General features: G+C 32.7%; 1 long non-coding RNA gene across 1 annotated transcript; it reads left to right on the top strand.

The window, feature by feature from the left end:
* The first annotated feature begins 2,316 nt into the window (after positions 1–2,316).
* On the top strand, positions 2,317–20,784 carry LOC130852558 (uncharacterized). The gene is made up of 3 exons (XR_009053377.1): positions 2,317–2,397; positions 2,912–3,082; positions 19,501–20,784. It is a non-coding gene; the product is annotated as an uncharacterized LOC130852558 (long non-coding RNA).
* Positions 20,785–21,155: the final 371 nt, after the last annotated feature.

Raw genomic sequence — 21,155 nt, 5'->3', positions numbered from 1 at the left:
TGTGTGACATTCAAGTATGCCCAGAGTAAGCAGCCAAGCAGAGCACTCTCTGCTCTACAGATTTGCATTGTTCTGCTAACTTTCCTATGCCAAAAACACTCAGTTGCTCCCTTTCACCAGCCTCTAAGGTCACAAGACAGACAGTTCTTTCTTGATTACTCAAACAAATACATGTCTGATTCAGAGAGGGGAAAAGAGAGTTGCCAACACTCAACGCTTAGGAAGGGCAAGGCTGCTTTCGCTTTTTAAGCCAACCTGATGAATCACTACATCCATGACTAACTGTGGTATTAAAATGTACCCAGTAATATAGCCTGTTTTTTAGAGAGGAAAATACTAATAGAGACACAAATAAATATGGAAGAAAACTAGACACTTTTGCATGAATATACAAATGGCCCACTAATCACAATGGGCTTGATAAATATCTACATACAGGCTTTTGGTTAAGTCCTAGAAAATGTGGAATTAGCATTACTGTTTTCAACCTGGCCTTCCTTATAAGAGTCAACTTCATGAGCTCAAAAATTTTTTCCAAATGTTTCCTAAATTTCATAAGGTTAAGCACAGGCAATGATGTCAATAAATTATGATGTTGAAAATTTTTGTTTTATGGAAATGATAGAAACAGACTTTACATATATGTATATACATATATATAAATAACATATAAATGTAATATATAATATACATATAATGCAAATATACATTTATGTTATATAAATATGTACAAACATATGCACATATATACATATATATGTATTATGTTTATCTAACATATGTACATATATAAGTCCTATGTTTTCTTTGCATAGGTACCAACAATACAGTAATTTGAAAAAAGACTTGGTTTTTCCCTCAATTGTATAGTCTATTGGGAAAGAAAATACATAAACAGAAAATTCTAATATGGTGAGAAAAGATCAATAATAGTTCTGAGTCAGTTATTATGGAAACAAAGGAGGAAATCTTAATGGAAGGGAGCATATCAAGAAAAGGTTTTGGGAAAGGGAGAAGTAAGCTGGTCTTAAAGGATTTTTAGCAGTTAATCTTATAAAGGTGGAGGTAGGGATGGACAACGAATGTAGGGAATTCCAGATAGGGGAGACAGCATAAATCAAAAAGGCAACTAGAAAAGAAATTGCATGAGATGCATAGGGAACAAAAATACTTTGACTCAGGTAGAACAGGGGGAGGCAAACTAAAGTCTGTAAGCTGAGTTTGGTCTACCACCTGTTCCTATATGGCCTATGATCTAAGAATGCTTTTTGCATTTTTAAGTGGTTTTAAAAAATCAAAACAAAAATACTATTTTATATATTTTGCATTAGAACTATATGAAATTCAAATTTCATTGTTCATAAATAAGTTTTATTGGAACAGAAACATATTCATTTAGATATTGCCTATGGCTGCTCTCCTGCTACAATGCAGTTGAATAGTCAGCACAAGAACTGAATGTGGTACTCCCCTTGCATTGCAGTGTTATCTGGTATACTACAAATCACAATGAAGCATTTAGAACTTGACAGTGTTTGAGTGCCATGCATATCACCACATTGCAAAATTATTATTATTATTATTATTACCAGTGCATACTTACCATGTTAAAACAAAAATAGAAATGTGGACCTCAAACAGAAGACCATACTTTTTTTTAAAGTATAATTGACTTACAATATTATATTAGGTTCAGGTGTACAACATAGTTATTTGGTATTTTTATACATTACAAAATGATCACCACAATAAGTCTAGTTACCATCAGCCACCATACAAAGTTATTACATTATTATTCACTGTATTCCCTATGCTGTACATTACAACCCTGTGACATTTATTCTATAACTGGAATTTTGTACTTCTTAATCTCCCTCACCCATTTCCCTCATATACCACCTCCCTCCTCTCTGACAACCTCCAGTATATCCTCTTTATCTGTGAGTCTGTTTCTGTTCTGTTATGTTTGGATTCCTTTCTCTTTTTTGTGTGGTCTTTTCTTTTCCACTTAGGGAGGTTCCTCTGAACTTTTCTTATAAAACGGTTTAGTGATGCTGAACTCTTTTAGCTTTTTCTTAACTTTAAAACTCTCTGTCTCTCCTTCAAAGCTGAATGGTTGCCTTGCCTAGGAGAGTGTTCTTGGCTGTAGGCGTTCCCTTTTTATTACTTTGAATATGCAGTGCCACTCCCCTCTGGACTGCAAAGATTCTGCCGAAAAGTCAGCTGATAGTCTTATGGGAGTTCCCTTGTACATAACTAGTTGCTTTTCTCTTGCTGCTTTTAAGATTCTTTTTCATTTTTGAGATTTTAATTATAATTTGCTGGTGTGGACCTCTTTGGGTCCTTGTTTGGGACTCTCTGCACTTCCTGGACCTGGACGTCTGTTTCTTTCCCCAGGTTAGGGAACTTTTCAGCTATTACTTCTTCACATGATTTCTCTTACGCTTTTTCTCTCTCGCTTCTTCTGGGACCCCTGTAATGCAAATGTTAGTATGCTTGATGTTCCAGAGGTGTCTTAAACTATCCTTAGTTTTTGAAATTCTTTTTTTCCTTTTTCTGTTCAGCTTAGGTTATTTCCATTACTCTGTATTCTAGTTTGCTGATCTTTCCTCTGTATCATCCAATTTTTAAATTTCTTCTAGTGTATTTTTTATTTAAGTTATTGTATTCTCAGCTCTGTTTGGTTCTTTTTTACATTTTCTAGCTTTTTGTTAAACTTCTCACAGTGTTCATCCATTCTCCTGAGTTTGCTGAGCATCTTTATAATCATTACCTTGAACTCTTTCTTAGGGATATTGCTTATTTCCACTTCACTTAGTTCTTCTGAGGTTTTGTCTTGTTCTTTCATTTGGAACATATTTGCCTGTATATTCATTTTACCTGATTCTCTGTGTTTATTTCTATATATTAGGTATGTCAGTTATATTTCCTGATCTTGGAGAACTGGCCTAATGTAGGAGACGTCCCATGGGGCCCAGCAGCACTCTCCCTTCTGGTCACAGAGCTATGCTCCAGGGGTGCTCCCTATGTTGGCTGCATGGACCCTTCTGTTGTGGTAGGGCTGATTACTGTGGGCCTGCTGGTAAGTGGGGCTGTCCCCTGACCTAACTGGCTGTGGTGGCTGCTGGCTTGCTGGTGGGTGGGGCCAGGTCTGGGGTATAAGACAGGATTTTTAAGGCACAATGGAGTGTGGATTCTTTTTTTAACTGAGGTATATGGCAAAGCACTGTGTTTGCAATGCAATGACACTATAGCTTTACTAATAGAATACAAAATGTGTCAATATTTCCAGATTAAGAACTTGTTGCAATATTCTCAACTCACAGGAAATTAATAGTCAGAAAAATTAGAAAACTTAACATGGAATATCTCACTGCAGCAGAATTTCTACACAAAATTAAAAAATCAGGAGTGAAGTTGCAACCAAATTAAGCTTCTGAGCAGCTCATTTGTTAGCCATATAAGGAAAGCCATTTTTCAATGGTGAGTTAGTCAAATCATAACTGATTGCAGCAATTGAAGAATGTGTCTAGAAGAAATAAACTTGTTTAAAACTATTAGCCTTTCCACTAGAACAGTTGCTTGAAGAATTGAAGACATTAGAAGCAACATCAATAGTTGATTGAGAAATAAGGCAAATAATTTCAAGTGTTTTTTCTTGATTTTTGATGACTTGAGTTAATACTGAGTTTGAAGTGACTAAAGAATTAGCTTCAAGGTCCCAAAAATTCTGCATTGGTACAAGCACAGATGAGAATATTTTCATAGAAGTTGAGAAAACACGAATTCAATACAATCTGAAGTGGAATCTGCTAAGATGTGTTACAACTGACAGTAGTAAAAATATGTATGAAGCAAAAAATGGGACACATTTATAAAACTGTGAAACTATAAAGTGTTTATTCATTGTAATACTCATCAGCAAATACTTTGAAGAAAATAATTGAATTTATTATTTGTCATTAACCTAGTAGTATCAATGGTGAACTACACTCACTTTCATGGATTTAACCATCATTTCTGTGAGTTTTTGTCAGAAATAGAAGCTAAAAAACCTGACTTGCCTTACCATACAGAAGTGCAATGACTTAACAGTAATAAACTTTTATTGAAAGTTTTTGCGCTCAGGGCTAAGACTGAAAGTTTTTGGAATGAAAAAAAGCCACTCTCAGCCACTATTATTAAAATAGAATGTTTTAGAAATTAGCTAAGAAGAATTAAATATGTTTCTTAACTAATTTAATCTTAAATTACAAGGCAAACCAGCACTTTATATGTGAAACTTATACTTCAGTAATGTCAATAACAACTTATGTTCTTGAATCACAAAAAACGTTAGCTGCTTTATATATGTCTATTCTTTCAAAAGTTAAAACAAGAAGTGAGATCCAGTCCAATACAACTTTATAACAGATCTATGTCCTGACCTCAAACTACAGTTCCAGAAGCATTTTTTTCAAAATTAAATACAAATAAGAAGAAAATTTTCATATTTCAAAATCCATTTAACTTTTCAATTGAACAGCTTCCAGCTAACCTTCTTCAATTGGAAGCAATTAATCTGCAATGCAGTGATATATTAAAATACAAATATGGAGAAGAATTGAATACAATTCTAGAAATGCTTTCTAAACAATAATTATGCTTAATTAAATTACATGCTCATGGATAGATATCAGCATTTGGTAATACCTGTCTATGTAAAAAGGCATTTTCAAAGTGAAATACAAGAAGTCTCACTACAGAGCAGCATTAACAAATGTATATTCATGATCAATTTTGATGATAGAGAACAGTAACTTTGAGCCCCAATTAAAAAAATGTTATTCAGAGGAAAAAGAATGCCATTATTCTCATCAGTGGATTGGTAGTACAAAAAATTACAATTATTGTCAATATATTTTTAATTTTGTCAATAAAAATTTTGTGGAAATTTGTATTCTCCCTTGTTACATATTTAGCTACATAATATCTGTGATTTTCCTCTTGTCCCATAAAACCTAAAATATTTATTATCTTGCCTTTGTCAGAAAGATTTTGCTGATCCTTAGGTAGAGTGCAAAACAATAAACATAGCATGGCAAAATTTAGATGGAGTGGCATATAAATAACAAGTGAATAAATGCAGGATTCACTGTATATCTGTCTGAACCCAGGGCCCATGGGTTTATGTAATTAAGTTTCATTTTTTTCCCTCAAAGATTATTTATTTATTTATTTATTTATTTATTTATTTATTTATTGAGGTAGAGTTGATTTACAACTATATTAGTTTCAGATGAACATAGTGATTAAAAATTTTTATAGATTATATTCCATTTAGAGTTACTGTAAAATATAGTGGTATTAAGATTTCAGTGTTTTCTTCAATCTTTTTCTTCTCTATGAATAATCATATACTAGCTCACTCCAACACTTTCACAAATTTTCATCCCCATGTATATATTTTTTTGTATTCTGGTTTTAAAAATTAGGCCTTGAAATTTTTATTACGTCATTTATTATTTGAAAGTACTATATATAATTGTTGCATAGTATTTTACCATGTGAATATTCATCGGTATTTAATCAATGTCTTAATGCTGGTCATGTTTCTACTTTTTTTTCAATTATAAATACTATTTTGATTACTTTGCTAGTGCATAAATATTTTTGCATACTTAAAATTATTTCATTGATATAAAATCTCACAAGAGTAATTACAGAATCAAATTATATGAATAATGTTTAAGTTCCTTTTACTAATCACCACATAGCCCTTAGGAAAGTTTGTATTAGTTTAAAATTTGACTACCATTACTTACCCACACCCTTGTTAGCAATATATGTTATCTTTATAAAAGCCCTGTTTAACTTGAGAAACAAGAAAATCAGATTTTACTATTTTGATTTTTTATTTCTTATATTCCTAATGATAAGAAATTTATTTAACCATGTATTTTTCTTTCTAAATTGACAATTAATACTATTCACACTTTGGGTTATTAATTTGTAAAACTATAATTCTTGATATACATGTTTAAAATTTTTCAGGAGAAGTTTTTAAATTTCCTTTCATCTTTACATGTATATTTTTTATCTTTAAATTTTTAAAATTTCATATTGTTAACCTTATATTTAACTTATGTTAAACTTTTCCTACATGTATTTTCCTTTGCTTTGATGCCATAAAAACATTTCCCTCAAAAAAATAAATATTTTTTTCTAATTTCTGCCAGGTTGATTTTTTAAATTTACTTCTTTAGTTTTCTTGAAAATTTTTTAAATCAAACTATGAAATGTCTATCATTATTTTTTCCAAATATTTAACCAAATATCCTATTACCATTTATTAAATAATAATGTCTTTATTTTCTAATTTGAATTGCTAGCTTTGCTATATACTAAATTCTTTTACCTATTCAGAGTTGTTCGCAAATTGTTTACTCTATAGCTTTAATCTACCCATTTTTGCATAAATAATCCACTGAATAATTGTTGAGTTTCAGCATATGCAGCAGTCTAGGTAAAATCAGTAAACACAGATACACTACAACATTACCAGAATAAAAGGAATTTAATATAGGAATTAGGGCTTGCATAAATATGGAAGGTAGTCTGGAGACTGCAACCAAAGGATTGGAAGCTCAGCCACCAATGACTTCTGCCCAAAGACCTAGACCACTGGAGAAATTAGAGCTTGCAGAGAAGTCTGAGAAGCTACATCTGGCTGTCACTATGACTCAGTGTCACTATGACACTATGTAACTATGAAATATGAGCTGATGGTAAATTCTATGAAGCTGCCACATCAGGTTGCCATGACCTCAAAGAGACACTTATGGAAATATCTGCAAAGCCACCACATCTGGCCACCACACCTCCCTAGAATAATGGCCTTTCCACCCTGCCTTCCAAATCTTACATGAGTTCCTCACTAGAGATCAGCAAACTAGAGAAATCCAATTCCTTAGGAATGGAAATAATGCAAAGTTGACAGCTAACAATCTAGCTGTATCCACACCATTGTCAATTCAGGTTCCATTTCATCTTTTACCTATGTTAACTTATGACTAAAGATAACATTATTAGTATAATGGCAAAGATAGCATTATACTTCCACCTAACCAAAGATATGCTTACTCTCACTAAAAGTGAAGACAAAACCTTCAATTTACCCATCTCTGAGTGATGTTTACTCCTTTTTAGTTATAGTCTTTCCTTGATAAACCTGTCTTAAATACCAAGACATAGAGTTAACTATTATTAACTATTCTGTGTGTGCCCATATATATATATATATAGACACACACACACTAATATAGGCTAGAGTACCCAGTTATTTAATCAAACACTAATCTAGGTGTTGCTATGAAGGTATTTTGTAGATGTGGTAAACAGGTGCAATCACTTACTTTTAAATAAAGAACACTCTTATAAAGTGGGTGGGCCTCATCTAATCAGTTGAAAGACGTGAAGAGCAAAAATTAAGTTTTCATGGAGAAGAAATTCTGCCTCAAAACTGAGACGTCAACTCCTTTATGAGCCTCCAGTCTGCTAACCTGCTCTACAGATTTTTGGACTTGCCACCTCCACAATTGTGTGAGCAACTCCTTAAAATAATTATATATAAAATCTCCTATTGGTTCTGCTTCTCCGGAGAACCCTATCTGATAAATACCTCATGTTTATTTTTTCTGCTTTATTAAAATGACTAAAGCTTCCTGGGAAATAAAAAGTAATGGGGGTGAAAAAGACCACCTTTTCTTCCCCGCTGGCTTAAGTTTATTCCTGTTGTGTTTTACAAATAAGGAAAATGCAGGCAACTGTTAAACATTCTCTTAAGATCATGTTAAAAACACAGAAGAGTTTTAAAGGAAGGGAATGACATAAAGAGCCTTCACATTTTGAAATTTACTACTTTGGCTATTCTGGAGAGGATAAAAATGGAGCAAAGAGACCAATCAAGAAGCTATTTCAGAAGACTGGGCAAGAGATTATGAGAGCCTGAATCAGAGAAGAATTAACCAAGTGAATAGCTGATAATAATTAGAGCAAATACTTAGAAGGGAAATTCAGAATTTAGGGACTGATTGGGTTTGAATGATGAAGCAGTATACAGATTCAAGGATGACTGAAGTTCTGGCATAGTTACTTGGTTGAATGGTGTATCATTAATTAATTACAAAGTACAAGATATGAGAAAATACAGAGCTCAGTTTGTAAGATACTCATGTGGAAATGTCTAGATAGCTAGACTTGGGAGTCCTCAGGATTCTTTACATACAAGTGTGAAAGAGATCATCAAAGTTGAGAGTATAAAGTAAGAACAATGAGACAAGTTTTAAAGCCCAGTGATCATCAAGGTTTAAATGCTGATCAGAAAAAGAAACTCAACTATGATAAAGAGGACCTAAAAATGAAAGAAGACAGAAGAGTTGTGAGCCTAGAATCATATATTTTGAAAAAGAAACATTTATCTAATAATGTCAGGCAAATCATAGATCCAAGCCTAAATAATTTCTAAGACCTACCTTCTACAGTTCTTATACTAAATTTATTTAATTTCTTCTGATTTCTCACATTCAGATAAAATTAACCTGTACTCAATACATATTTCAGAAGCTTCAAGTTTTATGTCTAGAAAGTTATCCTAAAGAAATAATCCTAAATGCATACAAAAGATATGGTCATAAACATATATGCTATATACGTATAAAATTCATATATATGTGTATATATATATGTGTGTGCACATATTTGTATACATTTATATTAGATAAATGTGTATTTGTATTATATTTATGTTATATATCACATTTATATATTATTTATACATGTATGTATGTATATACATATATACCAGGGATATTTTTGTTAAATAGAAAAATAGAAAAAAATGACTCAAATGTCCATCAAAGAGAAATTGTTCTATACATCGTGGTATAGTCATAAAATAGACAATTATGGATCCATAGAAAACTATATTACAAAAAATTATTTAATGGCATGGGAAAAATGTCTTTATTTTATCAGTAAAAGTAACAAGTTAAAAACTGCAGTCACAGCATGGTTATATTTTTGTCATCAAAACTTAAGATAAACATCTTACATGTTCTATAAATCGTATATAGAGACAAATATAGTCATGTCTATTTTACTTTTCTAGTTTAATAACCTCAATTATTCTAATCAGAAAGTTTAGTATCACACTTTTGAAAAGCCACATCCTCTCTCTACTCCTGTATTTTGACCTTCCACTTCCTCCAACTCACAAAATGTTTCCAAGAACCATATAAGATTACTTACTTCCAAAAGAACTTGCTTCCCAATGCCAGCCTGAGAGATTACTAGAAAGCACAATGACTTCACTACTGCCTCTGACTTTTTTCTACTGTAAAATGTTGCTGTTGAAGAACACATCAGCAAAAGTTTTCGTCACTGTCTACTCTCCAATGGTGCCCATGCCAGTTAAGGTCCTTGTATAGTGTATAGAGGGGCCTCTAGGTAGACTTAAATGCAAATGATATAAACACTCTAAAGAAAAATCAAAGATTGACAGATTATGTTAAAAAAAAATACTCAACTATTTGCTGCCTAAAGGAAGCCCACTTTAAGTATAAAGACACAAAAAGCTAAAAGGAAAAGGAAAATAAGGAAAACGTATATCATATACAGTTCCTACTATGTGACATTCTGGAAAAGGCAAAATTCTAGAGACCGTAAAAAGATCAATTGTTGCCAGGGATTGGACAAATGAGCAGGTGGAACACAAATGATTTTTAGGGCAGTGAAAATACTCTGTATGATACTATAATGATGGAGAAATGTCATTATGTATTTGTCCAAACCCAAGAATTAACAACATCAAGAGTAAACTGTAATGTAATTATGGACATTGGGTGATTATGATGTGTTTGTTAATGTAAGTTCATTAATTGTAACAAATGTTACACTCTGTTGGGGGATGCTCTTGTCATATGAAGATCTTCTTTGGTGAAATGACTCAAAAATGTTTTCCATTTTGTATTGGGTTATTTATTTTCTTATTATTGAGTTTTGAGGGTCCTTTATCTATCCTTGGTGTAAATCCTTATCAGATATGTGATTTGCAAATATTTTCTCCCACTCTGTGGCTTGTCTTTCCAAAACACAAAATAATTTATTTTTGCTGAATTCTAGATTATTAATTTTTCTTTTATACATTATGGCTTTAATGTCATAGCTAAGAAATTTTTGCCTAATCCAAAGTCACACAGATTTTCTCCTGTGCTTATTTCTAAGAGCTTTATAGCTTTAGATTTCACATTAGGTATTGATTGGTCCATTCTGAATTCATTTTTTCATTTGAGGTGTGATTCCTCCTTCCTTCTTTTTTCCTTTTCAGTTATAAGGGAAATGCAAATTAAAACCACAATGAGATACCACTACTTGCCTATTACAAAGGGTAAAAGCAAAAGAACAAACAATACCAAAGGCTGGCAATCATACAGAGCAATCAAAACTGCCATTCACTGCTAGTGGAATGCAAAATGGTATGGCCACTTTGGAAAACAGTTTGACAGTTTCTTAGAAAGTTAAGTATTCACTTACAATACAGTCCAGCAATCCCACTTCAAGGATGAAAATTTAATTTTTATAATAATATGTATACAGAAGTTTATAACAGCTTTATTTGTAATTTCTCAAAACTGGAACAACACAAATATCCTTTAATTTGGTGATTAGATAAACAAACTGTGGTACATCCACATAATGAAATACCATTCAGGAGTAAAAATGAATTAAGTACTGATACACACAAGTCTAAAATACATTGTACTAAGTGAAAAAAGCCAGACTTAAAAAGCTACATACTGGATGATCCAATTTACATGACATTCTGAAAAAAGTAAAACTATAGGAACACAAAATAGATTAGTGGTTGCCATGAGCTGGAGGCAGAGCAAGGAGCTGGTTCCAAAGGGACATGGGGACTATTTGGGGGTAATGGAACTGTCATATATCTTCACTGTGGTGGTGGTTACACAAACATACAACAACAGCAAAAAAAATACTAAGCTGTTGGTTTGTCAAAACCCACAGGAAAAAAAAAAAAAAAAACCCACAGAAATATACAGTAAGATGGGTAATTTTTACTGTATGTAAAGTGTATAAATGAAGGAAAATTAGAATGTCATCAAAAATAATACAATAATAATTATTTAATATATATGAATTACCACATCTTATAACTAAATTATAAAATTTAGTGGATTAAAATTTTACTATTTTGCAATTTAATTTGTTATAATATGGTAAGCTGTCTGAATCAAACTTCTGTTGAAACCAGCTAATTATTCTGAATAAATATGTACTCTTAAAAATCATTAATGACTTGGCAAGGTTAAAAGGCAGTCTCAGCACTAGGTAAAAGCAAGGATACAGACAGTTAAGTAGAGTTCTACAGCCTTCTTTCATTCTTATGGCATTTGGCAAGTAGACCGAATTTAACCCAAAATGCGTTAGCCTCAGGATATACGCCCAGGAGTGGGATTGCTGGATCATATTACAGCTGTATTTTTACTTTCTTAAGGAACCTCCATACTGTTCTCCATAATGGCTGTACCAATTTACATTCCCATCAACAGTGTAGGAATGTTCCCTTTTCTCCACACCCTCTCCAGCATTTATTGTTTGTAGGTTTTTTGATGATGGCCATTCTGATTGGTGTGAGGTGATACCTCATTGTAGTTTTGATTTGCATTTCTCTAATAATTAGTAACGTTGAGCATCTTTTCATGTGCCTCTTGGCCATCTGTATGTCTTCTTTGGAGAAATGTTTACTTGGGCCTTTACTCATTTTTTGACTTAGGTCTTTTGCTCATTGTTTGTTTTTTTGATATTGAGCCACATGAGCTGCTGTATATTTTGGAGACTAATCCACTATTACTTACATTGTTTGCAAATATTTTCTTCTATTCTGTGGATTGTCTTTTCATTTTGTGTATGGTTTCCTTTGCTGGGCAAAAGATTTTGAATTTAATTAAGTCCCATTTGTTTATTTTTGTTTTTATTTCCATTACTCTGGGAGATGCCTTGGAAAAGATATTGCTGTGATTTATGTCAAAGACTGCTCTGCCTATGTTTTCCTCTAAGAGTTTTATAGTATCCAGTTTTACATTTAAGTCTTTAATCCATTTTGAGTTTATTTTTGTTTATGGTGTTAAAGAATGGTCTAATTTCATTTTTTTACTTGTAGCTGTCCAGTTTTTCCAGCACTATTTATTGAAGACACTGTCTTTCCTTGACTGTAGTCTTGCCTCCTCTGTGGTAGATTATTTGACCATAGGTACACAGGTTTATTTCTGGGCTTTCCATCCTGCTCCCTTGATCTATATTTCTGTTGAAAGGATACATACACTCAGGCATTAAAAAAATGAAATAATGCCATTTGCAGCAACATGGATGGACCTGGAGATTATCATACTAAATGAAGTAAGTCAGGCAGAGAAAGACAAATATCATATGATATTGCTTATATGCAGAATCTTAAAAAAAAAGAATGATACAGATGAACTTATTTACAAAACCGAAACAGATTCACAGACTTAGAGAATGAATTTATGGTTAACAGGAGGGAAGGGTGGGAGGGAGGGAAAGACTGGGAGTTTGGGATTGACCTGTACACATTGTTATATTTAAAATAGATAACCAACAAGGACCTAGTGTACAGCACAGGGAACACTGCTCAGTATTCTGTAATACCTAAATGGGAAAAGAATTTGAAAAAGAATAGATACATGTACATGTATAACTGAATCACTTTGCTGTACAACTGAAACTAACACAACATTGTTAATCAATTATGCTCCAACATAAAATAAAAATAAAAATAAAATGCTTTAGCCTCATAAGGTAAAAGAAGCAAAAAACAAAAAGCCTAGAGCATTTATGAGACATGTAAAACTTAAAGATTCAGAAAATCTGGAAATAAAATGAGTTAAACAATATGTACTAGTCCAAATTTAAGCAAAAAAGGAAGGTGGTAAGGTACTAGCATCACTCCAGATAGATTTCATAGCAAAATAATTGAGAGAACAAAATGGCAATTAGATGATGTTAATAGATTCAATTACTCAAGAAGATTTAACAGTTTTAAACCTGCATGAACTTACCACAGAGCCTCAAAATATGGCAATAAAAAATTGAAAGAAAAACAGGAAGAGATAAGTATACAATAATAATGGGAGAGTTTAATATATATCTATCTCATAGTTAAAATAACAGCTGATGAAATAAAATTAACATGACATTGATCATTTGAAAAACATAATTAGCAAAAGTTAATTAATGGACATCAACTGAACATTATACCCACCAACTGCCAACTACAAAAGCTTTGAAACATACACAAAATATGTTGTAAAAGTGACCATATTATGCTTTAAAAGTATACCCAACAAAGTTGAAAGAACTGAGGCATGCAGGTCATGTTCTCTGTCTACAATAAAATTTTGTTAAAAATTGAAACAAAAAGATAATTAGAAAAAACAATATATTTGGAAGGAAATAACCTATATCCCATGGGTCAAAAAATGAAATTATTATAAATACTATAAAATATTTAGAACTGAAAGATACAAAAAGTGCTACACATCAAAACTCATGTGCCAAGTCCTTAAGTCTGAACTTCTATAACATTAGAAAAGAACAAAAGCTCAGAATGAATGCTAAGCAACCATTCAAAAAGAAATAAAAATAAAACATAAAAACAGCATAAATTGTTTTTTTTTAAATAGAGGAAGACATATAAAAGAGAGAATCAAAAGAGCCAAATTATGATTCTTTGTGAAGATTAATAAAATTGACAAACCTCTTATGAGATTGATAAAGAACAAAGGCAAATGCAGTGAATATTAGGAATGAAAAAGAAGGTATAGTTTCATTGTTGCAGATATTTAAACGATGATAAGGAGATATAAAAGAAAACTTTATTCCGATGAATTTGAAAGTCTAGATAAAATTGACAAATTCCTAAGACAAGTTTTAAGATGTATTCATCTTAAAACTAACTGAAAAAAATCAGAAAAGCTGAAGTTTTCTAGAATGGTTTAAAGAAATTGCATCATTTTGAAAAATTTCACCCAAAATGAAAACACCAGACAAAGATGGTTTCACCACTGAATTCTAGCCAAACACTGAAGGAACAAATATTATATTTGTAATATAAATATTTACAATATTATATAAATTCTTCCAAAGAATATAAAAACAACACTCTCTATTTGATGCCAGCATAACTTTGATGTCAAAATCTGAGGACAGCATGGAAAAGAAAATGACAGGCCAACTCACTCATGAACCTACATGCAAAAATCCTAAGCCAAATATTAGCCAAATGAATCCTGAAAAGTATTAAGACTATTATATCATGACCACGTTGATTTATCCCAGACTTACAAAGTTGATTTACAATAGAATATCACTTCATATAACTCATCATATGAATAGATTAACCAAATAATTGTGTCAGTAAAATACAGAAACATCATTCGATGAAATTTATTATTTGTTCTTTATTAAACAAAACAAAATATTTTAACAAAGGTTACTGGATGTAGAATCAATACGAAAATTTAACTCCATTTTTACACACCAGCAACAAACATTTAGAAATTAAATTTAAAACATATCACTCAAAATATAAAATAGGTAGATCCCAAGGGATAAATTCAACAAAAGGTATATGTAAAACTTTTTTTATACAAATTAAAGACATATATAATAAAAAGATATGCCACATATAGCATAATAGCTAATAAATTAGAAGATGACCTAGAGATTAAAAAATTAATGATCCCTCTTTCTTCAATCTTATTTGGTTTGCTCTTTCAGAATTTGATGCATAATGCTGTACTTGAATTAGATGGTTCGACTTTAAAAAAAAAAATGGCAAACACACTTTCCCAGAGTTCATTTTATTTATACTTACTTATCTCAATAAATTGTTAACATATTAAAATGAGTGTTTATACCACCATGAGCCATTGGCATGCATTTATTCAAAGATTTCAGGGGTAAGATTTGTTATTATATTGTATAACAACCAGTTCTACTTTCTGAAATTAAAAACATTAATTTTAACATCCATATTAGATTCTAAATTGCTTAGGTTGGCTATCTGTATACCCTGCATTCACTAGATAATTGCCTCAGTATGTCCTGTACTTGGTCATGAATTGACATTTAGTCTGTAATTCTTACTTGTACAAGATTATTTTTCAGTAAACAGAGAGCATCTGTTTTAGCAAAATAAGATGTAGTTAACAAACTCCTGGGAAGGGATGAATTAACATTAGGAAAAAAATTGCTAAAAGTTACTAAGAACATTCTATGTGCAGGGTGCTATGCTGCAAACTTTACCTTCACTGTCTCATTTACTTCTCACAGCAATTGTATCTGGTGTTATTACTGTGATACAATTTTACAGACCAGGAAGTGGAATTGTTATGGTGGGTAAGTAATTTGCTGAAACAGTGGTCCCCAACCTTTTTGGCACCACGGACCATTTTCATGGAAGAAAATTTTTCCAAGGACCCGGGGAGTAGGGGGGGGTGGAATGGTTTCGGGATGATTCAAGTGCATTACATTTATTGTGAACTTTATTTCTATTATTATTACATCAGCTCCACCTCAGATCATCAGGCATTAGATCCCGGGGGTTGGGGACCCCTGTGTTAAAAGGTTGTACAGCTGGTAGTTGGTAGAGCAGGAATTTGATGCCACACTTTCAACAGTCATAGTAATGGCCTCTCAAGTTGGTATATATATGGTGGTAAAAGAGTGTACGTGTGTCTTTATGTACAAAAAGAGAAGCTGTGTTAACTGTATTAAGAATCATAGGGTAAGGAATTCATTTATATTTCACCACTTAAAAATTATGGATTAAGAGATTAAGTACTTCAATGCAGCAAATTGCCCCCTGTTGAAAAAATTGGGCAAAAGTCCACTATTTAGGAAGAGAAATATACTATATCTCCAAAACTTGAAGTTGGAGTTAGAATGTATATCCACTGTGCATTTGGAAGGAGGAGGCCAAAAACTCAAAACTCTAAAAGCAACTTTATGAGGCAGACAAGATTCCTTTGGGACTTCCTATTAAGCTATTTTCAGTAGGGAGTACAAATATTTTGTCCAAAATGCTAAGAAACACCCTTAAAACATCTCCTAATAAGGTCATAAATGGCCTGTTGAAACAAACAGAAACTAATTTGCCCCATGCGTATAATATTATTACTGTACGTGAAAAATCAGTATTTACTACTATTAATTTTTTTCTGATTAAACAATAGCCTACTTTGGGTCAATAAATGTAGATGTTGTGACAAAGTAATTTTTATAAGACTTACATTTTAAAATTTGATGCAAAAATACATTTTTGGTCTTAATTCATTAGAATGGTGATTTATTTCTAAGATTAGCTTTCCCTTTCCTTATGTATTATTTTAAATGGCTGTTGCCTTTTGTGCTTTTTTACATTTCCTATAGCATGTAATTCATTGCTAAACTTAAATATTTGTAGGTTGATTGCCCTTTTTCGCCTAAGGAAAATAATGAAAGAATTCCAACATTTGTAGAGAGAAATAATATTGCACTCTAACCACTTAAGGGTACTCTCCTACACTTTGGGGTACTTAACTATCAAATCTAAAGTTGTGGATTGAATCTAATACTTTTCTGTCTTCAGGAGGCATAAAACTAGACAGGCCAACTCTAAAAAACAGAGAGAAAAGCTTCCCACCCTCTGTTCACTGTGGCTCTCCTTCCCCTGTGAGGTGTCTGTCCTTCCTCACACCTTCAGCCTGGAGACTGCTGTCAAAATTTGTTCACTGAACAGGGTCAGTCGTTACTACCTTAGTGAAAACTTAAATTGTTGTATATTCTCTCCTTAAAGGATTTATAATTTAAGCCTAACGTGATGTGGGAAGTATTATCTCTCCACTCTTGAAAAAATATTTGACCATCAGATATTAAGAAGAAATATTAGTGAAAGTAGAGAAGTAGCTTTGAGAAGTCTATTTATGCATCCTAAATGACACAAATCTATGCATAGCTAGTCCCAAAATAAACTTCTATAAATTTCATGAAATAATAAATGAATCTGAGGTGTTGAATAATAGAATACTAGAACCAAATGGCACCTGAGGATTCATTGTCTACTTCACTCCACCCGAGGCAGTAATCTACGCTGTAAGAACACTAACAGATGGTCAGCAACTTATACCACTTGTTCGGATTTTTTGAAATTAAAACAGCTAGATTTCAGAAACTTCTTGGCAAGCTGCTATTCAACTGCAGAAATGCATCTGCTCAGAAATCCCAAAATAAACGTTTCCCAAAGGAATCAAATATGTTCTATAAAATCCTGGTCTGTTCATAGAATATGGTAAGCATGAATTTCATTGCAAGTTAATGATGATGCTGAGATCCTTTGTGCCACATTAAGAGGTGTTGAATGTAGTAGGTGATGGTTCAAAATAAGAACAGAGAGCTGTGCACTAAGAGATATGCTCCAGTCCTGGATGTTTCCTGGCATCAAATTTCAGAACATTAAGAAATAATGTTTAATAAGACAATTTCGTTTCATAATTTTAAGTTATTGTTCTCATTATACATGATATCTGCCATTATACTTAGACATAATATCCATCGGAGTAAATCTGGACCAAATATATTCTCTACCTGACAGAGCCAATGGGGTGAGAAGATCACTCCCTGAGTTTCAGGCACAGTGACATACTAAGTACTCTCAGTCAGGGGTCTGAGATGCTGAAACGTAGCAAAAAATGGGACAAAAAGGAGTTTTTGAGAACAATTCATTAGTCTGTGTGCTTTCTGTATGATATAAAACATTTGCAATGCTTCTTAAAATGTAACAATTCTATAAACTTTTATTTTTACATACAGTCATTCAATTTCAAATTTACTCAGTAGATGGTATTACTGCACACATATCAGAATTTCATATATAACCTTTCAGTCATTTAGACAGATTGATAACCTGGGTAGTCTCTATCTTGCTTAATACTTCCTTACTCTCTCTGCTTTTAGACATTCTCATGACTCATTTAATGGAAAAAAGATTTCATTAATATTCAATGATATACAACCAAGTATTTAAAATAATCTCTAATCTGGAAAGAAAACAGAAGACATTTTTGAAATCTAATACTATATAATTGCTAGATTTACTAACATATGTGGATGCTAATTACAAGCAGAGGTTAATTTCCAAAAATGAAGCAATTTTACTGTGCCACACTCAATATTGATATGAACAACATAATTTTATGTTTTAAGACTTAATTTGATTATTTTGTTAATTTTAAGGAGATTTCCTCATAATCCTAGTTCTAATTCAAAATATTCTTTCTCACTACTCATTTTAGTATGCCACTAACTCCCTCTCCCCCAAATTAGCAAGCAAAAAAATTAAATGAATAAAATTTTAAATTTTAAAAAAGATTTATTTTACAAAGTTTCTTTTTGTACTTAAAATGGTTCTTACAAAACTTTTGGATAATTCAACTGCAAACTAATCAGAAACACATGGGATTGAACTCCCTTTGAGATTTACAATCAGGGTGAAAGGACTTGGCAAACTGCAGTGGTGTAACAACAACAAAAAAAATCAAGAATATTCATCTTCACAAATTTCTAAATTTCCTCTCAATTCACTTGTATTTAAGAAGGAAGTATGTACTGGAAGCATGAAAGCTGCCTGGTTATCTAATCTAGTATTCTCTTGCACTAGCACCTCATCCACCACCCACCAACTTAAAATTATCGTCTCTATCAAGATGACTTTGAGTCAAAAAGAGAGACTAAAATGGGATGTATGGTCATTCCACTTACATCCCATATCTGTTCTGAGTCTGTTCTGACTCTTGGAAACTGAAGCAAAAAAAATCAGGCTTTTACTTTTATGATGCTCTCAATTTTCTGCCAGAAATGTTCTGATCTGTGTGTTCATTATTTTCTGAGTTACATACTACACATCAGGTATGCAATGGTGGACCAAACAGCTTCCTTTCTTCCCCTCCTGGTGCTTACACTCTGGTGGGCATTTCATGGGACTGGTATATGTAGAAGGTGTATTGAGAAGCACAACTTTGGGTGGGATAATGTGCCAGCATTGCACAGGACAAAGATACAGTAAAGGCCCAGGGAAGGAAACCATCTGCAGTGGTCTAGGTAGGAAGTAGTAAGGATATAAATCAGAAAAATGGAAAAGGAAATGAACAAGTGGAATCATACATAAGACAGTTTAAATATAAAATCAGAAGGATTTGGCAACTGCTTTACTTCACGAATCAAAGATGAATTTCACTAGGAAAATAGTTGTGCTGATTAAAAGAAAATCCAAGCAGCCTAGGAAAGAGAGTCATGAGTTTAGGTTTATGTATTAATTTTATAAGCTGTGTAACAAATTACTACAAACTTGGCAGTTTAAAACAATGTCCCTTTATTATCTTACAGCTTCTGTGGATCATCAGTCTGCACACAACTGAGATGGATTCTTTGCTCAGGAGCTCACAAGGGTGTGATCGAGGTGTTGACTGGGCTGTGTTTTCCTCTGGAGACCTGACTGGGGAAGATCCACTTTTCCAAGCCTTTTCAGGCTTCTGGCGGAATTTGTTTCTTTGTGGCTGAATAACTGAGGGTTCCAGCTTCTATTTGGTTGTTAGCTGGATGCTGCCTTCAGGTCTTAGAAGGAGTTCCTCACCATATGGTCTTCTCCATAGGCAGTTCACAACATGCCTGTTTGCTTCTTCAAAGCCAATGGAAGACACTCTAGCTCAGTTTTGCACAACATAGTTTAATCACGGCAATAACATTCTATCGCCTTTGCTATATAATATAATTTAATCAAAAGAGTGAATTCCCATTGCCTTTGCCATGTTTTATTGGTTAGGAGTAAGCCACAAATTCTGCCAATGTTCAAAAAGAGAGGATAATAGGAGAGTAGGACTCATTGGAAGTCAACCTAGGGTGTGTCTGCAAAGTTCAGATGTGCTGTGTTTGAGGTGTTAGAGGAACCTTCTGGGGAAAAAGTCATCACCAGTTATAAACTAGACAGTGTACATCTAGTAAGTTCTATCCTTAGTGAACTTTTGATAGCAATTTGAATTAAACCACTATATCCTCATAATACTCCTTTATCCAGCTTGTGCTGGATGTCTATAAAATCAAGAAGACTAATCCTTACTATGACAATAAAAAATGAAATAATATTTGTCAGATGGTGATGAAAATAAAACTTAAGAGAGGTATGTATGGTGTCACTCAGACAGGGCTAGAAAGCTTGAAGATACATGTTTATTTCTTAAAGCCAAAGATAAAATAATTTAATTTTCTAATCTGAAAAGCTCCATAGCACATAAATTGGCAGCCTCTCAGCCAAATATCTCTTGGAAGAAGATGTAATACCTCCCACTACATTTTAGCTTCTGAGCCAATTTCCATCTAACACACAGAAGTTAATTCTGGTCAGCTCTCAGCAAAGTCTTGACCTTTGAACATCACTGGAAAATTGAAGGGAGATTTAGAAACAGAGACAATATGCTAAAAATTGGTGCTGAATTACCACCCACTCCCTTTGTTTCCTTCCTCTCCTATCCCTAAGTGACTAAATAAAATGAGCATAGATCATCTACATCTCGGATTTATGTGACCAAATCTATCAACAAATCAATACCATCACTTGTGCATAAATTTACAGCTTTACTCTCCCTATATTTCACTTCTGGTGGCTTTGGCCAACAGACACTCTGTTTCCTAAAGGCAGAAAGTAGATCAAAAGATCATCATATTGCACAAAAATAAAATAAAATAAATCAAATAACTCTGTAAAGAATTTCCTTCTGCCTAAATTTTGAGTTACATGACACAATCATGGGTTTTAAAAAAGCTACCTCAAAGCTACATTTAAAAAATCTAGATATAAAACCTCAAAAAGCAAACCATAACCTAGGGAGATACTGAGGACATGTAAGACAAAGGATTGTTATTGTTTTAATAACTAAGGAGTCTTTAAAAATCAGTAACATAAAGATTAACACAATAATAGGACAATAAATAAAAGACATGAAGAAACACAATGACTAAACATGCTTATGAAAAGAAAGGCTCAA

Source organism: Hippopotamus amphibius, chromosome 4, assembly GCF_030028045.1.
Source record: "Hippopotamus amphibius kiboko isolate mHipAmp2 chromosome 4, mHipAmp2.hap2, whole genome shotgun sequence".
NCBI classification, from domain to species: Eukaryota; Metazoa; Chordata; class Mammalia; order Artiodactyla; family Hippopotamidae; genus Hippopotamus; species Hippopotamus amphibius.
This window is presented reverse-complemented; position numbering and strand designations above follow the sequence as displayed.